The following is a 20541-nucleotide window of genomic DNA, read 5'->3' on the forward strand; positions in this document are numbered from 1 at the left end:
GGTATGAATGCATTTAACCCCTCCTAATCTTGCATATATATATATATATATATATATATATCCATATAGCCCCCAAGTCATAAGTATACGAATAATATTGAGTATGCTTGAGACTTGTGAAAATTTCCAAAGTATAACCCCCAAGGGCCGGCTTATGTTTCAAAGATGAGCTGGGTCTTCTAAAACAACAAACTTTGACAAATCACTTGTAGCCCCCAAGGGCCGGCTTATCTTGATAAGATGAGTCAGGTCTTTAAAAATAATAACTTTGTAAAGAAGCGTGTGTAGCCCCCAAGGGTCGGCTTATCTTACAAAAGATGAGCCGGCTCTTCTACATCGCCGAGTTAAAAACTTCATCGCACATTAGCCCCCAAGTGCCAAGGATATTGTTTGCAATGTGCTTGGGACTTAAATATTATTATTGAATATGAACTCAATCACCTTAGCACTTATTTGAACACCTTTATGGTTTGGAACCCTTGGCATGAAGCTTTAAGTTTGGGCGAGTCAAACATTGTCGATTTAAAGAAAAGCTTGGAAACACAACAAAGTGAACGTGTCAAGGCTGAATTAAGCTTGAAATAATCATTGGAAAATATTGAGAAGACCAAAGCCAGCTTTGATGTAGAAAGAGCCGCCTGGGATACTGAGAAGGCCACACTTCTGAAAAGAGCGGAGGATGTTGAAGCCCAACTTACACATGTGACTCAAGAGTTGTCCGTCTTAAAATAGCATATTTCTCAAATGACAATCACCATCTTTGGTAAGTTTAACTTGTATTCAATTGAAGCAACTTTTGACTCTCTTGGCAACTCAAAATAATTGATTTATAACTCGTCTGACTTGCTCCTTGACCGTAAGACAGGCACCAGGAGTGCCAACCTTGGCCAAAATATGCTACTGAAGCATAAGGATGTCTATTCTTCAACGGAGAAGTTATACGCTGGAAGCCTGCGAACACTTGTAGCCATATCAAACGACAAGAGACCTCCAACACTCATCAAGACTGTACTTGACCATCTATCAATGGTGCCAGAGCAGATTAAGGAGCTGAAACTTTCAGCCGCCCGCACAAGAGCCATTACGGCTCTAAGCCGGCAAAGGCCTGGCAATCAGAACTGGACCCAACAGAGATGGCTGGCGGGTGTCCAGAGTTTAACAATGATGGATCTATCTTCGAAGAAGCAGACTTTGCCAAATGTGTCAAAGAGATGAAACCTCTAGCATGTCAACTTGCACAAGAGGTGGATCTTTCAAAGTATTAGCCGGCTTATGATAGCAATAATGCTTGTATTAAGCCGCCGTCGCATGATATTGTGGACTTAACCCCTCAAAGGCGTAAGCACATTTTCGCCCCTGACATTGACACTTCTCTTATTCTTAATGATGAAGCAACCTTTGAGGCGTTAACTGGCATCGACTGGACGTCGGACAATCTCCAGATTGCAAGCGCCAAAGAGTCGGCATGGGATGACCCAAAAACCTCAAATGCAAGGCGCCTTGAAGATCCTAACTCGGCTGGTCATGACCCGGACGGTTCTAAGGGTGGTTCAAAGGAGTGGCGCAACTCCTGAAAAACTTTGAAGAAGTTTTGGGCTCAGCTGTAGCCATGTAATAACTTAGTTAAAAACAGTTATCTGCCCTACCATGCCTTCGTGCATGTTTTTATCAACTTATGCTCCAGTAGCTTAATCTCCTTGATCTTGCCATATATACACATACCTGTTCTTTCAACACCGCTGAAATTTCATGAGGTCTTGATAAATAATCTGTAAAAGATTCGTCAAGTCTTGTCTTGGTGACTCACAATCACAGACCGGGGCGGGTTACAACCTAATGACCCATGGTCAGAACCAATTTTTGATAGGATCACTTCGGCAACTTATAACCAAAATAGGCTCAATGTGAAGCAATAAAACATGGATCTGTATAATCTGGAAGCTCATCATCTTCTCATAAGCATGATTAAAGGACATAAAGGTTTCTGCAAAACAGAAATAGAGAATATAAACATATATGTCTCAAATATTTGTTAAGCTGGCTTGTAAGGCACGACTCAAAAAGATTGGTTTTGAAAAACTCAATTTTTTGCTTCAAAGAAGCTTGGCATGATAACCTTTCATCCCATAAGCCGGATCTCACGTGACATAAATCCGTCGTTTTAATCTTAACTAGTTTAGGGTCTTCCGAGAAAATTGACAGTTAACAGTAAGACGGGCCACATAGCGGAGTAGCAACAAGCAGACAGGTGAGTTTATCCTAGCTCTCTGTAAGCCGGCTCTCATGTGACATAAGCCGCCGTTTTAACTTTGACAAGTTTAGGGTAATATAAAGATTGACTGTCAAGAGTACGGCGGGTCACCTGGCGGAGTAGCAAGTTGCAAACAGGCAGGTTTTAACCCATATATGGCATATAAAGCCGGTCAAGAGGGTATGAAAGCTAAACTCGGTGAGTTGGAAACCCCCAAGTGACCTTATGATCAACCAATAAAGAATCATGCACAGAAAATATGAGATGAAACGATAGAGGGCCCTAATTGTGGGGATGCCGGCTTTATTATGTTGATCATAAAAAGATATGTACATTGACGAAGGTATATACAATGATGGGAGCCAGTAGCTCAAGTGTAGTAAGGCCGAAGATGAGAAATGTTCTAGGGCCTACGGGTCTCCTCCTGAGATGTGCGTGAATCCTTGTTCTCACGTATGTTAATGAGGTAGTATGATCCATTGTTTAGGTTTTTGCTGACCACAAAAGGCCCTTCCCAAGGAGGTGAAAGCTTATGCATCCCTGATCGATCTTGAATCAACCGGAGCACTAAGTCACCCTCCTGAAAGGTCCAGCTTCGAATCCTACGGTTGTGATAGCAATGTAGGTCTTGCTGATAGATTGCTGAACGAGCTGCCGCAAGATCACGTTCCTCCTCAAGAGCATCCAAAGCTCTTTGATGTGTCGTCTCATTGTCAGCCTCCAGATAAGCCGCCACTCTGGGCGGGTCATGACGTATATCGCTTGGGAGAACTACCCCAACACCATAAACCATGAAGAAGGGTGTATAACCCGTTGATTTGTTGGGGGTGGTCCTGATGCTCCAAAGAATCGAAGGAAGCTCTTCCACCCAACAATCCGGTGTCCTCTTTAAAGGAACCATGAGCCTGGGTTTGATTCCTCTCAAGATCTCCTGGTTAGCACGTTCAGCCTGACCATTGGACTGAGGGTGTGCAACTGATGAAACATCAAGCCTGATGTGCTCTTTTTGACAAAAATTTTTCATAGCACCTTTAGACAAATTCGTCCCATTATCAGTGATGATACTTTGAGGATAACCAAAGCGAAAGATCAGCTTCTTAACAAACTGAACTACAGTAGCTGCCTCACAATTACTGATTGGCTCTACCTCAACCCACTTAGTGAACTTATCAACCGCCACCAAAAGGTGGGTATTCTTGTCTTTAGATCTCTTGAAAGGTCCAACCATGTCAAGCCCCCAGACCGTGAACGGCCAAGTGATTGGGATCATCCGCAATTCCTGAGCCGGCACATGAGCTTGCGTTGCGAATTTCTGACATCCATCGCACTTACTAACAATATCCTCCGCATCTGCATGAGTCGTCAACCAGAAAAAACCATGACGAAACGCCTTAGCCACTAACGATCGTGAGCCGGCGTGATGACCACAGTCGCCTGCATGTAATTCTTGCAAAATCTCGCAACCTTCTTCAGGAGAAACACAACGTTGGAAAACACCAGTCACACTGCATCGATGTAACTCGCCATGGACAATATTCATAGACTTAGAACGCCGTGTTATTTGCCACGCCAAATTTTCATCCTCGGGTAACTCGCCACGAGTGAGATAAGCCAGATAAGGCAGCGTCCAGTCAGGAATAGCATGAAGAGCCGCCACCAACTGCCCTTCCAGGTCACGTATAGCAAGATCTTCCTCAGACGGTACCTTAACCGAAGGATTGTGTAAGACATCCAGGAACACATTAGGGGGCACCGGCTTACATTGAGACCCAAGCCGGGATAGCGCATCAGCCGCCTCGTTTTTCCGGCGATCAATGTGATCCACCTGATAACCCTTAAAATGACCAGCAATATTATCAACCGCCTGACGATAAGCCGCCATGAGCGGGTCTTTAGAGTCCCACTTGCCTGAAACTTGCTGAGCCACCAGGTCTGATTCGCCCAGCCATCTGACCCGGCTTAAATTCATCTCCTTGGCCATACGAAGCCCATGGAGCAAAGCTTCATACTTAGTTGCATTGTTAGTATAAGGAAACATTAGCCTTAAAACATAACAGAATTTATCACCTCGTGGGGAAGTCAAAATAACTCCAGCCCCCGAGCCTTACAATTGCCTAGACCCATCAAAGTGGATTATCCAGTATGTATTGTCAGGCTTCTCCTCAGGTGTTTGCAATTCTATCCAATAATTTATGAAGTCCACCAAGGCTTGAGATTTGATGGATGTTCTTGGCACATACTTCAGATTATGAGGCCCAAGCTCGATTGCCCACTTAGCGACCCGGCCAATGGCTTCTCTGTTTTGAATAATATCCCCCAAAGGAGCAGAGCTAGCCACCATAATGGGATGCCCAAGAAAATAATGCTTCAACTTGTGACTCGCCATAAACACCCCAAACACGAGCTTCTGCCAATGTGGATATCTTTGCTTAGACTCAGTCAAGACCTCACTGACATAGTAAACCGGCCGTTGGACCGGGTACTCTTTACCCACCTATTTGCCGATGTGTACTGCTGGCTTCGCGCCACAACACTCACCATGTCCTGACCAACGCAACCCGGCGCATCCACCAAAGATCATTCTCACAACCCAAGTAAAACATGGAAGTAATCAAAGAAAACATATGTAACATGAGTTTTCCAAAATCAAAGCAAGGCACAACCTACGATATCTATGACATCCCACAACCAAAAGCATTAGTTTTCCAAAAATTGAATTATCTATGGGGAGGCAAGGAGGATGAAAGCACACCTACCGCATCCATGACAACCACTGAATTCTCGTCAGAATAATTATCGTCTTTAGCATGATAATATACTACCACCCAATGTCCCAAACCCAATCATTCCAGCTCGCACTTGAACATCCGCAAAGCAGTCAAGTAGAAATATTTTGTTCTCTAGAACATGAAATATTCCTTCAACCTTTATGCATTTTTAATATTAAAGTGCATCGAGCAAGATGACAACATTCTTTGAATTTTCCAAATCTAAAGTATATTCCAATAGAAGCAACGATAGTGGATACTTACGAATCGAAGGATTTAGGAGGCATCGCCGCCTCAGCCATGAACATGTTGCTATTTGGATGTTCCACTTGATAAAATAGTCATGGATGTGTAAATCACACCTGCACAAACCACCACCAAAAATTAACCAAAGAAGACCAACAAGAATAGGTAACAAAAAGCATCCCCAAAACACATCAAGATAGTTCACATCATGTTCATAGTCCGCTTCCCAGTTGCTCTGCGCCATTCTGCAACCACAACGACAAACTTAGGAACTAAAAAACTGAGAAAGTAACAATCGAAGACAAAAGGACGGTTGTATGTAACAGCGGCAAGCTTGAAAGATGCAAAACAATGACATTCTGAAACTATACTTTAGATCCAAATTACAAAGCAATTAAATAATCCAATAGATCATTAACATCACGTATTTTTAGTAACCAATGTTAAGATCATGGTACCACATAAAGCCAGAGTTAGACATATCGTATTGAGTCACTCACAAAAGCAACACCACCAAATCTTATTCTTACTAGGCCAACACAAATTTTATGAGAATATAACACACATACTCCTTTTGTTGTTTCTGGATGCATGCACCTTCTGGATTTTACACATCAATGCATGGAACAACGTTCCTAGGAGAGCCATTGTAGGGTGACAAAGTAAACCAACAATTTAAAAAGAGAAGTGAGTTCATATAATGTAATTTTAGCAACCTATAATCGCACATTGACATTTATTTTTCTAAGAGATCAAACAAAAATGAGAGGAAAACTCCCAATTCTTACCTCACTCGTTCCACCAAGTTGCTCTATTTATGAGTGTCGCACATACTATTTCCACTTGGCAGGTTGGCGTGCTAATAGGGCCATCACGAACTAAAGGTCCACAAGTACGCACTATTAGATTTACCTTACACAAGATCATATGGAGATAGAATAAAAGTAAGAAGCAAACAAGATGCAATTGGATATGATAACTTTGAATTTTACTCACGGCTCCAGTATCAGGGCGTAGAACTGATACAAGTACTTTGGCAATCTATTTACAAAATTATCTTTCATAGAAACATGCGGTTGAAAATGATATAGATATATACTCTGAACTAAGGCAATCATAATTAAAAATTAGAAACTGAAGAAAAACACTTATTTTTTAGTCATAAGAAAGCTGTCATTCAGGCCCAGCAGTGATGTCTTACACGTTCACGGAGTTGATGGATCTTCAAGAAGAAGACTAATGCTGATGGTAATGTTACTGTCTACAAAGCTCGACTTGTCGCGAAAGGTTTTCGACAAGTTCAAGGAGTTGACTACGATGAGACTTTCTCACCCGTAGCGATGCTTAAGTCCGTCCGAATCATGTTAGCAATTGCCGCATTTTATGATTATGAAATCTGGCAAATGGACGTCAAAACTGCATTCCTTAATGGATTTCTTAAAGAAGAGTTGTATATGATGCAACTAGAAGGTTTTGTCGATCCTAAAGGTGCTAACAAAGTGTGCAAGCTCCAGAGATCCATCTATGAACTGGTGCAAGCATCTGGGAGTTGGAATATACGTTTTGATGAGGTGATCAAAGCATATGATTTTATACAGACTTTTGGAGAAGCCTGTATTTACAAGAAAAGTGAGTGGGAGCTCTGTAGCATTTATAATATTATATGTGGATGACATATTGTTGATTGGAAATGATATAGAATTTCTGAATAGCATAAAAGGATACTTGAATAAAAGTTTTTCAATGAAAGACCTTGATGAAGCTGCTTATATATTAGGCATCAAGATGTATAGAGATAGATCGAGACGCTTAATAGGACTTTCACAAAGCACATACATTGATAAAGTTTTGAAGAAGTTCAAAATGGATCAGTCAAAGAAAGGGTTCTTGCATATGTTACAAGGTGTGAAATTGAGTCGGACTCAATGCCCGACAACTGTAGAAGATAGAGAGAAAATGAAAGTCATTCCCTATGCCACAGCCATAGGTTCTATCATGTATGCTATGTTGTGTACCAGACCTGATGTGTGCCTTGCTATAAATCTGGCAGGGAGGTACCAAAGTAATCCAGGAGTGGATCACTGGATAGCGGTCAAGAACATGCTGAAGTACCTGAAAAGGACCAAGGATATGTTTCTTGTTTATGGAGGTGACAAAGAGCTCGTCGTAAATGGTTATGTTGATGCTAGTTTTGACACTGACCTGGATGACTCTAAGTCACAAACCGGATACGTATTTATATTGAATGGTGGAGCTGTCAGTTGGTGCAGTTCCAAGCAGAGCGTCGTGGCGGGATCTACGTGTGAAGCGGAGTACATAGCTGCTTCAAAAGCGACAAATGAAGGAGTCTGGATGAAGGAGTTCATATCCGATCTAGGTGTAATACCTAGTGCATCGGGTCCAATGAAAATCTTTTGTGACAATACTAGAGCAATTGCCTTAGCGAAGGAATCCAGATTTCACAAAAAACCAAACACATCAAGAGACGCTTCAACTCCATCCATGATCAAGTCAAGGAGGGGGACATAGAAATTTCCAAAATACATACAGATCTGAATATGGCAGACCCGTTGACTAAGCCCCTTCCATGAGCAAAACATGATCAGCACCAAGACTCCATGGGTGTTAGAATCATTACAATGTAATCTAGATTATTAACTCTAGTGCAAGTGGGAGACTGAAGGAAATATGCCCTAGAGGCAATAATAAAGTTGTTATTTTATATTTCCTTATTCATGATAAATGTTTATTATTCATGCTAGAATTGTATTGATCGGAAACTTAAATACATGTGTGAATACATAGACAAACATTGTGTCCCTAGTGAGCCTCTACTTGACTAGCTCATTGATCAAAGATGGTTAAGGTTTCCTAACCATGGACATGAGTTGTCATTTGATAACGGGATCACATCATTAGGAGAATGATGTGATGGACAATACCCATCGATTAGCTTAGCATATTGATCGTTTAGTTTTATTACTATTGCTTTCTTCATGTCAAATACATATTCCTTCGACTATGAGATTATGCAACTCCCGAATGTCGGAGGAATGCCTTGTGTGCTATCAAACGTCACAATGTAACTGGGTTATCATAAAGATGCTCTACAGGTATCTCCGAAGGTGTTTGTTGGGTTGGCATAGATCAAGATTAGGATTTGTCACTCCGAGTATCGGAGAGGTATCTCTGGGTCCTCTTGGTAATGCACATTATAAGAAGCCTTGCAAGGAAAGTAACTAATGAGTTAGTTGCACGATGATGTATTACGGAATGAGTAAAGAGACTTGCCGATAACGAGATTGAACTAGGTATGTGGATACCGAAAATCGAATCTAGGGAAAGTAACATACAGATAGGAATAACGTATGTTGCCATAATGGTTCGACCTATAAAGATCTTTGTAGAACATGTAGGAGCTAGTTCCGCTATTGGTTATTGACCAGAGAGGTGTCTTGGTCATGTCTACATACTTCTCAAACCCGTAAGGTCCGCACGCTTAACGTTTGATGATGATTTTGTATTATATGACTTATGTGATTTGGTGACCGAATGTTGTTCGGAGTCCCGGATGAGATCGCGGATATGACGAGGAGTCTCTAAATTGTCGAGAGGTGAAGATTGATATATAGTATGATAGTATTCGGACACCGGAAGTGTTCGGGAGTGTATCGGGTATTTATCGGAGTACCGGGGGCTTACCGGAAACCCCAGGGGGAAGATATGGGCCATAAGATGGGAGCACACCAGCCCACAAGGGGTGGCCCCCCTTAGGCATGTGGCTGAATTGGAGGAGGAGAAGGGGTTCGTGTTGGAGAACGTAGTAATTTCAAAAAAAAATCTACGCACACGCAAGATCATGGTGATGCATAGCAACAAGAGGGGAGAGTGTTGTCTACGTACCCTCGTAGACCGATAGCGGAAGCGTTAAACACAACGCGGTTGATGTAGTCGTACGTCTTCACGATCCGACCGATCAAGTACCAAACGCACGACACCTCCAAATTCAGCACACGTTTAGCTCGATGACGTCCCTCGAACTCCGATCCAGCCGAGTGTTGAGGGAGAGTTTCGTCAGCACGACGGCGTGGTGACGATGATGATGTTCTACCGACGCAGGGCTTCGCCTAAGCACCGCTACGATATTATCGAGGTGTAATATGGTGGAGGGGGGCACCGCACACGGCTAAAAGATCGTTGATCAATTGTTTGTATATAGGTGCCCCCTGCCCCCGTATATAAAGGAGCAAGGGGGGGTTCAGCCGGCCTAGAGGAGAGGCGCGCCAGGAGGAGTCCTACTCCTACTGGGAGTAGGACTCCCCCCCTTTTCCATGTTGGACTACGAGAGAAAGGGGGAAGAGGTGGAGGGGAGGAAGGAAGGGGGGGCGCCGCCCCCCTCTCCTTGTCCCATTCGGACTGGGGGGGAGGGGCGCGCGGCCCTGTCCTGGCCTCCTCTCCTCTCTTCCACCTAGGCCCACTAAGGCCCATTAAGTTACCGGGGGGTTCCGGTAACCTCCCGGTACTCCGGAAAAATCCCGATTTCACCCGGAACACTTCCGATGTCCAAACATAGGCTTCCAATATATCAATCTTTATGTCTCGACCATTTTGAGACTCCTCGTCATGTCCGTGATCACATCCGGGACTCCGAACAACCTTAGCTACATCAAAACATATAAACTCATAATATAACTGTCATCGTAACGTTAAGCGTGCGGACCCTATGGGTTCGAGAACTATGTAGACATGACCGAGACACCTCTCCGGTCAATAACCAATAGCGGAACCTGGATGCTCATATTGGTTCCTACATATTCTACGAAGATCTTTATCGGTCAGACCGCATAACAACATACGTTGTTCCCTTTGTCAACGGTATGTTACTTGCCCGAGATTCGATCGTCGGTATCTCGATACCTAGTTCAATCTCGTTACCGGCAAGTCTCTTTACTCGTTCCGTAATACATCATCCCGCAACTAACTCATTAGTCAAAATGCTTGCAAGGCTTATAGTGATGTGTATTACTGAGTGGGCCCAGAGATACCTCTCCGACAATCGGAGTGACAAATCCTAATCTCGAAATACGCCAACCCAACAAGTACCTTTGGAGACACCTGTAGAGCACCTTTATAATCACCCAGTTACGTTGTGACGTTTGGTAGCACACAAAGTGTTCCTCCGGTAAACGGGAGTTGCATAATCTCATAGTCATAGGAACATGTATAAGTCATGAAGAAAGCAATAGCAACATACTAAACGATCGAGTGCTAAGCTAACGGAATGGGTCAAGTTAATCACATCATTCTCCTAATGATGTGATCCCGTTAATCAAATAACAACTCATGTCTTTGGCTAGGAAACATAACCATCTTTGATCAACAAGATAGTCAAGTAGAGGCATACTAGTGACACTCTGTTTGTCTATGTATTCACACATGTATTATGTTTCCGGTTAATACAATTCTAGCATGAATAATAAACATTTATCATGATATAAGGAAATAAATAATAACTTTATTATTGCCTCTAGGGCTTATTTCCTTCAGTCTCCCACTTGCACTAGAGTCAATAATCTAGATTACATAGTAATGATTCTTACACCCATGGAGTCTTGGTGCTGATCATGTTTTGCTCGTGGAAGGCTTAGTCAACGGGTCTGCAACATTCCGATCCGTATGTATCTTGCAAATTTCTATGTATCCCACCTGGACTAAATCCCGGATGGAATTGAATCATCTTTTGAAGTGCTTGGTTCTCTTGTGAAATCTGGATTCCTTTGCTAAGGCAATTGCACCAGTATTGTCACAAAAGATTTTCATTGGTCCCGATGCACTAGGTATGACACCTAGATCGGATATGAAATCCTTCATCCAGACTCCTTCATTTGCTGCTTCCGAAGCAGCTATGGACTCCGCTTCACACGTAGATCCCGCCACGACACTTTGTTTAGAACTGCACCAACTGACAGCTCCACCGTTCAATGTAAACACGTATCCGGTTTGCGATTTAGAATCGTCCGGATCAGTGTCAAAGCTTGCATCAACATAACCATTTATGATGAGCTCTTTGTCACCTCCATAAACGAGAGACATATCCTTAGTCCGTTTCAGCTATTCCAGGATGTTCTTGACCGCTGTCCAGTGATCCACTCCTGGATTACTTTGGTACCTCCCTGCTAAACTTATAGCAAGGCACACATCAGGTCTGGTACACAACATTGCATACATGATAGAGCCTATGGCTGAAGCATAGGGAACATCTTTCATCTTCTCTCTATCTTCTGCAGTGGTCGGGCATTGAGTCTTACTCAATCTCACACCTTGTAGTACAGGCAAGAACCCTTTCTTTGCTTGATCCATTTTGAACTTCTTCAAAACTTTGTCAAGGTATGTGCTTTGTGAAAGTCCAATTAAGCGTCTTGATCTATCTCTACAGATCTTGATGCCCAATATATATGCAGCTTCACCGAGGTCTTTTATTGAAAAACTCTTATTCAAGTATCCCTTTATGCTATCAGGAAATTCTATATCATTTCCAATTAGCAATATGTCATCCACATATAATATCAGAAATGCTACTGAGCTCCCACTCACTTTCTTGTAAATACAGGCTTCTCCAAAAGTCTGTATAAAACCAAATGCTTTGATCACACTATCAAAGCGTTTATTCCAACTCCGAGAGGCTTGCACCAGTCCATAAATGGATCGCTGGAGCTTGCACACTTTGTTAGCTCCCTTTGGATCGACAAAACCTTCCGGTTGCATCATATACAACTCTTCTTCCAGAAATCCATTCAGGAATGCAGTTTTGACATCCATTTGTCAAATTTCATAATCATAAAATGCGGCAATTGCTAACATGATTCGGACAGACTTATGCATCGCTATGGGTGAGAAGGTCTCATCGTAGTCAATCCCTTGAACTTGTCGGAAACCTTTCGCAACAAGTCGAGCTTTATAGACACTAACATTACCGTCAGCGTCAGTCTTCTTCTTGAAGATCCATTTATTTTCAATGGCTTGCCGATCATCGGGCAAGTCAACCAAAGTCCATACTTTGTTCTCATACATGGATCCCATCTCGGATTTCATGGCCTCAAGCCATTTTGCGGAATCTGGGCTCACCATCGCTTCTTCATAGTTCGTAGGTTCGTCATGGTCTAGTAACATAACCTCCAGAACAGGATTACCGTACCACTCTGGTGCGGATCTTAATCTGGTTGACCTACGAGGTTCAGTAATAACTTGATCTGAAGTTTCATGATCATTATCATTAACTTCCTCACTAATTGGTGTAGGTGTAGGAGAAACTGGTTTCTGTGATGATCTACTTTCCAATAAGGGAGCAGGTACAGTTACCTCATCAAGTTCTACTTTCCTCCCACTCACTTCTTTCGAGAGAAACTACTTCTCTAGAAAGGATCCATTCTTAGCAACGAATGTCTTGCCTTCGGATCTGTGATAGAAGGTGTATCCAACAGTCTCCTTTGGGTATCCTATGAAGACACATTTCTCCGATTTAGGTTCGAGCTTATCAGGTTGAAGTTTCTTCACATAAGCATCGCAACCCCAAACTTTAAGATACGACAACTTTGGTTTCTTGCCAAACCATAGTTCATAAGGTGTCGTTTCAACGGATTTTGATGGTGCCCTATTTAGAGTGAATGCAGCTGTCTCTAAAGAATAACCCCAAAACGATAGCGGTAAATCAGTAAGAGACATCATAGATCGCACCATATCTAGTAAAGTACGATTACGATGTTCGGACACACCATTACGTTGTGGTGTTCCGGGTGGCGTGAGTTGCGAAACTATTCCGCATTGTTTCAAATGTAGGCCAAACTCGTAACTCAAATATTCTCCTCCACGATCTGATCGTAGAAACTTTATTTTCTTGTTACGGTGATTTTCAACTTCGCTCTGAAATTCTTTGAACTTTTCAAATGTTTCAAACTTATGTTTCATTAAGTAGATATACCCATATCTGCTCAAATCATCTGTGAAGGTGAGAAAATAACGATATCCGCCACGAGCCTCAATATTCATCGGACCACATACATCTGTATGTATGATTTCCAACAAATTAGTTGCTCTCTCCATAGTACCGGAGAACGGTGTTTTAGTCATCTTGCCCATGAGACACGGTTCGCAAGTACCAAGTGATTCATAATCAAGTGATTCCAAAAGTCCATCATTATGGAGTTTCTTCATGCGCTTTACACCGATATGACCTAAACGGCAGTGCCACAAATAAGTTGCACTATCATTATCAACTCTGCATCTTTTGGCTTCGACATTATAAATATGTGTGTCACTACTACCGAGATTCATTAAAAATAGACCACTCTTCAAGGGTGCATGACCATAAAAGATATTACTCATATAAATAGAACAACCATTATTCTCTGATTTAAATGAATAACCGTCTCGCATCAAACAAGATCCAGATATAATGTTCATGCTCAACGCTGGCACCAAATAACAATTATTTAGGTCTAATACTAATCCCGAAGGTAGATGTAGAGGTAGCATGCCGACGGCGATCACATCGACTTTGGAACCATTTCCCACGCGCATCGTCACCTTGTCCTTAACCAATCTTCGCTTAATCCGTAGCCCCTGTTTTGAGTTGCAAATATTAGCAACAGAACCAGTATCAAATACCCAGGTGCTACTGCGAGCATTAGTAAGGTACACATCCATACCATGTATATCACATATACCTTTGTTCACCTTGCCATCCTTCTTATCCGCCAAATACTTGGGGCAGTTCCGCTTCCAGTGACCAGTCTGCTTGCAGTAGAAGCACTCAGTCTCAGGCTTAGGTCCAGACTTGGGTTCTTCTCCTGAACGGCAACTTGCTTGCTGTTCTTCTTGAAGTTCCCCTTCTTCTTCCCTTTGCCCTTTTTCTTGAAACTAGTGGTCTTATTGACCATCAACACTTGATGCTCCTTTTTGATTTCTACCTCTGCTGCCTTTAGCATTGCGAAGAGCTCGGGAATTGTCTTATTCATCCCTTGCATGTTATAGTTCATCACGAAGCTCTTGTAGCTTGGTGGCAGTGATTGAAGAATTCTGTCAATGACGCTATCATCCGGAAGATTAACTCCTAGTTGAATCAAGTGATTATTATACCCAGACATTTTGAGTATATGCTCACTAACAGAACTATTCTCTTCCATCTTGCATCTATAGAACTTATTGGAGACTTCATATCTCTCAATCCGGGCATTTGCTTGAAATATTAACTTCAACTCCTGGAACATCTCATATGCTCCATGACGTTCAAAACGTCGTTGAAGACCCGGTTCTAAGTCGTAAAGCATGGCACACTGAACTATCGAGTAGTCATCAGCTTTGCTCTGCCAGACGTTCATAACTTCTAGTGTTGCTCTTGCAGCAGGCCAGGCACCTAGCGGTGCTTCCAGGACGTAATTCTTCTGTGCAGCAATGAGGATAATCCTCAAGTTACGGACCCAGTCCGTGTAATTGCTACCATCATCTTTCAACTTTGCTTTCTCAAGGAACGCATTAAAATTCAACGGAACAACAGCACGGGCCATCTATCTACAATTAACATAGACAAGAAAGATACTATCAGGTACTAAGTTCATGATAAATTTAAGTTCTATTAATCATATTACTTAAGAACTCCCACTTAGATAGACATCCCTCTAATCCTCTAAGTGATCACGTGATCTATATCAACTAAACCATGTCCGATCATCACGTGAGATGGAGTAGTTTCAATGGTGAACATCACTATGTTGATCATATCTACTATATGATTCACGCTCGACCTTTCGGTCTCCGTGTTCCGAGGCCATATCTGCATATGCTAGGCTCGTCAAGTTTAACTTGAGTATTCCGCGTGTGCAACTATTTTGCACGCGTTGTATTTGAACGTAGAGCCTATCACACCCGATCATCACGTGGTGTCTCAGCACGAAGAACTTTCGCAATGGTGCATACTCAGGGAGAACACTTTTATCTTGAAATTTTAGTGAGAGATCATCTTATAATGCTACCGTCAATCAAAGCAAGATAAGATGCATAAAAGATAAACATCACATGCAATCAATATAAGTGATATGATATGGCCATCATCATCTTGTGCTTGTGATCTCCATCTCCGAAGCACCGTCATGATCACCATCGTCACCGGCGCGACACCTTGATCTCCATCGTAGCATCGTTGTCGTCTCGTCAATCTTATGCTTCTACGACTATTGCTACCGCTTAGTGATAAAGTAAAGCATTACATGGCGATTGCATTGCATACAATAAAATGACAACCATATGGCTCCTGCCAGTTGCCGATAACTCGGTTACAAAACATGATCATCTCATACAACAAATTATAGCATCATGTCTTGACCATATCACATCACAACATGCCCTGCAAAAACAAGTTAGACGTCCTCTACTTTGTTGTTGCAAGTTTTACGTGGCTGCTACGGGCTTAGCAAGAACCGTTCTTACCTACGCATCAAAACCACAACGATAGTTTGTCAAGTTGGTGTTGTTTTAACCTTCGCAAGGACCGGGCGTAGCCACACTCGGTTCAACTAAAGTGAGAGAGACAGACACCCGCCAGTCACCTTTAAGCAACGAGTGCTCGCAACGGTGAAACCAGTCTCGCGTAAGCGTACGCGTAATGTCGGTCCGGGCCGCTTCATCTCACAATACCGCTGAACCAAAGTATGACATGCTGGTAAGCAGTATGACTTATATCGCCCACAACTCACTTGTGTTCTACTCGTGCATAGCATCAACGCATAAAACCAGGCTCGGATGCCACTGTTGGGGAACGTAGTAATTTCAAAAAATTCCTACGCACACGCAAGATCATGGTGATGCATAGCAACGAGAGGGGAGAGTGTTGTCCACGTACCCTCGTAGACCGACAGCGGAAGCGTTATCACAACGCGGTTGATGTAGTCGTACGTCTTCACGATCCGACCGATCAAGTACCGAACGCACGGCACCTCCGAGTTCTACACACGTTCAGCTCGATGACGTCCCTCGAACTCCGATCCAGCCGAGTGTTGAGGGAGAGTTTTGTCAGCACGACGGCGTGGTGACGATGATGATGTTCCACCGACGCAGGGCTTCGCCTAAGCTCCGCGACGGTATTATCGAGGTGTAATCTGGTGGAGGGTGGCACCTCACACGGCTAAAATATCGTATATCAAGTGTGTTCATGGGGTGCCCCCTGCCCCCGTATATAAATGAGCAAGGGAGGAGGAGGCCGGCCCTAGGAGGGGGGCGCACCAAGTGTGGAGTCCTACTAGGACTCCCTAGTCCTAGTAGGATTCCACCTCCCATATGGAATAGGAAAAGAGGAAGGGAAAAAGAGAAGGAAGGAAGGGGGCGCCCCCCTTCCCTAGTCCAATTCGGACCAAACCAAGGGGAGGGGTGCGGCCACCCTTGAGGCCCTTTTTCTTCTTTCCCGTATGGCCCAATAAGGCCCAATACGTATTCCCGTAACTCTCCGGTACTCCGAAAAATACCCGAATCACTCGGAACCTTTCCGAAGTCCGAATATAGTCGTCCAATATATCGATCTTTACGTCTCGACCATTTCGAGACTCCTCGTCATGTCCCCGATCTCATCCGGGACTCCGAACTCCTTCGGTACATCAACATACATAAACTCGTAATAAAACTGTCATCGTAACGTTAAGCGCGCGGACCCTACGGGTTCGAGAACTATGTAGACATGACCGAGATACGTCTCCGGTCAATAACCAATAGCGGGACCTGGATGCCCATATTGGCTCCCACATATTCTACGAAGATCTTTATCGGTCAGACCGCATAACAACATACGTTGTTCCCTTTGTCACCGGTATGTTACTTGCCCGAGATTTGATCGTCGGTATCTCGATACCTAGTTCAATCTCGTTACCGGCAAGTCTCTTTACTCGTTCCGTAACACATCATCCCGCAACTAACTCATTAGTCACAATGCTTGCAAGGCTTATAGTGATGTGCATTACCGAGTGGGCCCAGAGATACCTCTCCGACAATTGGAGTGACAAATCCTAATCTCGAAATACGCCAACCCAACAAGTACCTTTGGGGACACCTGTAGAGCACCTTTATAATCACCCATTTACGTTGTGACGTTTGGTAGCACACAAAGTGTTCCTCCGGTAAATGGGAGTTGCATAATCTCATAGTCATAGGAACATGTATAAGTCATGAAGAAAGCAATAGCAACATACTAAATGATCGGGTGCAAAGCTAACGGAATGGGTCATGTCAATCACGTCATTCTCCTAATGAGGTGATCCCGTTAATCAAATGACAACTCATGTCTATGGTTAGGAAACATAACCATCATTGATTAACGAGCTAGTCAAGTAGAGGCATACTAGTGACACTCTGTTTGTCTATGTATTCACACATGTATTATGTTTCCGGTTAATACAATTCTAGCATGAATAATAAACATTTATCATGATATAAGGAAATATATAATACTTTATTATTGCCTCTAGGGCATATTTCCTTCACATATAACAGTTCCAAGTTAGAGCAAGCACCTGTGATGGTGGAGTAGGGGAGATGTGCTCATCATGTACACGTATGTTCTAGAAACAGGAACACGTGTCATTCACAGGCATTATGTGTAAAGTAAGCAGATGAAATTCAACAAAGTTAGAAGCAATACAAGCTAGACATCATACGCAACATGCAACCACATATAATAGTGCCAAGTCAAAGCAAGCACCTGTGATGGTGGAGTAGGGGAGATGTGTTCATCATGTACACGTATGTTCTAGAAACAGGAACACGTGTCATACTCACAGGCATTATGTGTAAAGTAAGCAGATGCAATTCAACAAAGTTAGAAGCAATACAAGCTAGACATCATACGCAACATGCAACCACATATAATAGTGCCAAGTTAGAGCAAGCACATGTGATGGTGGAGTAGGGGAGATGTGCTCATCATCTACACAGCTACGTTGACTGTCTAGCCTTGCGTTGTCTTGCGAATCTTGTTTGGAGGATGGCGGAGTAGAATCTGTAGAGAACCTCCATTTCAGTTGCTCGGAAGGACCACCATCATCCAATGCCTTGCCAATTTCCTTCAGCTTTATTAATTTTGCATTGTGAGGTCAAACCGACAAGAAAAAGGAATATAATTCGCTCTTCAGAACTCATTCATGCATGATACTGATGAACACTACTCTGATGAAAGGCAAAGTCATGACGAGGAAGGAATATGTACGAAAAAATGGACGGCTTGACATATCCACACCTATGATGTGGTAACTAAGCAGAAGGCACTTCAACAAATTAGAAGCACAGCAAAATAGACACCATATGAAAGGTGCAATCAATATCACTCTGCCAGGTTAAAATTGTCTCGTCATAGGTGGCGTTCATCAAACTAGAAGCAATACATGCTAGAAATCATATTCAAGACGCAAACCAATATCACACTGCCAACTTAAAGGTGTTCCATCATAAGTGACTGATGCAGGATACACAAGAAGAGTAGTTTCATGTAAGAACATGGTGTGATAGACAGATATAGTATGTACCAAAAGCAGGAAAGCGTGTCATATTCACACGTATCATGTGTAAGCTAAGCAGATGCAGTTCACACTAATTAGGAGCAATACAAGCTAGATACCATATGCAACATGCAACCAGATATCACACTGCCAAGTTAGAGCAAGCACCTTGGATGGTGGAGTAGGGGAGCGGAGACTTGGACCTTGTAATGCACTATCAGTACAAGGAGAATCGGTACAGATGCTCTGTTTACGTTGCTGCAGAGGACCACAATCATCGCCTTCCTTACTGTTTTCCTTCCTCTTCCTTGATTTTGCCTTGTCAAGTCAAACCCACAAGAAAAAGGAATAAAATTTCCTCTTCAGAACTCATTGATGCATGATACTGACGAACACTACTCTGATGAAAGGCAAAGTCATGATACAAGGATGGAATATGTACGAAAAAATGGACGGCTTGACATATTCACACCTATGATGTGGTAACTAAGCAGAAGGCACTTCAACAAATTAGAAGCACTGCAAACTAGACGCCATATGAAAGGTGCAATCAATATCACTCTGTGTCACAGCCCTAGAATTGTGCTTTGTAATTAGTTGCATCAGTGAGTGGCATCCATGCATCATGTTTAAGTTCCATTTAAATGTGAATTGGGGAAAGTGGAAAGCCTCACAGATCATTTCTAAAAAAATGATCAACTTTAAAAATTGCTTCAAATAAACCGAACAAATGTTCCTGTTAAGCTATAAAATATTGGCAAGAGGCAAAATTCAAACCAATATTTTTGGAGTCTCAGGGATATTTATTTTGGGACTTTGAAATTAAATCAATAAGTATTTGAATTTTGGATTATATTCATTTTATATCGAATATATTTCAAAAGGCCCTGAAATTATTTATGTGCCTTTGGAAAAGTCCATAATGGCAACATTCAAATATTCAGAAGGTTTTGCCCTGCTTTGATTTACTTTTGATTTTGAATCAGTGGCAAAATGAATAAATAAATAGAAAACAGAAGAAAAGTAAAACAGAGCAGAACTTACCTCAGCCTACCTGCGCGGCCTACTACTGTTGCCGGCCCAGCTGTGCGGCCCAGCCCACTTACCTCCTCGCTCACCATCTTCCTCCTGCCAGTAGGCAGAAGCGAACACGCGCGCGCACCCGCGGAGCCCTCCACCTCCTGCTTCGCGCTGGAGGCCGCTCAGTCATCCTAATCTGCGTCTGGAGACGCCCGAGGCCCCCCTCTCACTTTCCCCTCACTCTCTGCTTTCTCCCTCGCCCTCTAGCCCCTCCTCTGAGCATCACCGAGAGCTTCCGCCGGCCGCCGTGCCTCGCCCGCGTGGCCACCGACGACGAGCACCGCCGCATCCACCGCCTCCCCTTTGCTTCTCCGACCGGTCCAGATGCCCCGCCGTCCCGCTCTTCATCTCCTCGTCGACACACGCAACACCAGGAGCAGCAGAGCGCCGCCCCCGTCATCTCCATCGCCGCCTCTGTTTCGTCACTGCCGTCATCGATTCGCCGGCCACATCAATTCCCCGACCTCGCCGTCACCTCTGCTAGCCCCGCTGTGAGCCCCGCCGTCTTCCCCCCTGCTCCCCGAGCTTGATATCGTCTCCTAGTCGCGTTAGTCATCGGAGCCGAAGACCGCCACCGCGTGAGGTCATCGTCGGCCTTGATCTGGACACCCCTCGGCCTCCCGCGTGCCTCCCCTGGATGCGCGCGAGCAAGGGCAACCCCCTG

The sequence above is a fragment of the Triticum aestivum genome, chromosome 6D, assembly GCF_018294505.1.
Source record: "Triticum aestivum cultivar Chinese Spring chromosome 6D, IWGSC CS RefSeq v2.1, whole genome shotgun sequence".
Taxonomy (NCBI): domain Eukaryota; kingdom Viridiplantae; phylum Streptophyta; class Magnoliopsida; order Poales; family Poaceae; genus Triticum; species Triticum aestivum.